Source organism: Eurypyga helias, unplaced genomic scaffold (assembly GCF_000690775.1).
Source record: "Eurypyga helias isolate BGI_N326 unplaced genomic scaffold, ASM69077v1 scaffold11434, whole genome shotgun sequence".
NCBI classification, from domain to species: domain Eukaryota; kingdom Metazoa; phylum Chordata; class Aves; order Eurypygiformes; family Eurypygidae; genus Eurypyga; species Eurypyga helias.
In genome coordinates this window covers 90,347-90,804 of record NW_010244457.1, presented here as the reverse complement: position 1 = coordinate 90,804, position 458 = coordinate 90,347, and positions in this window count along the sequence as shown.

Below are 458 nucleotides of genomic sequence, written 5' to 3'. Positions count from 1 at the left end.
AACTCCCTGACAGGAGGGTGCAGAGTGTGGGGTTCGGTCTCTTCTCCCAAGGGACAAGTGATGGGACAAGAGGAAACAGCCTAAAGCTGTGCCAGGGGAGGTTTAGGTTGGATATTAGGGAAATTCCTTCCCAGGAAGGGCTGTCAGGCACTGGCAGGGGCTGCCAGGGAGGTGGTGGAGTCCCCATCCCAGGAGGGATTGAAGAGCCGTGTGGATGAGGTGCTCAGGGACATGGGTTAGCGGTGGGCTTGGCCGTGCTGGGGGAACGGTTGGACTGGAAGGTCTTAACGGTCTTTTCCAACCTCAAATAATTCTATGATCTCAACAGGTGTAAATGATGAATTCTCTTCCTCAACCTACATGCTGCTCAGCCTCTTGGATATACCCCATCCAGGCTGGAGGTGGCTGGTGGTCTCCTTGGAGCAGTGGCATCCTTCATGTAGAAAGGGCTGGCCAAA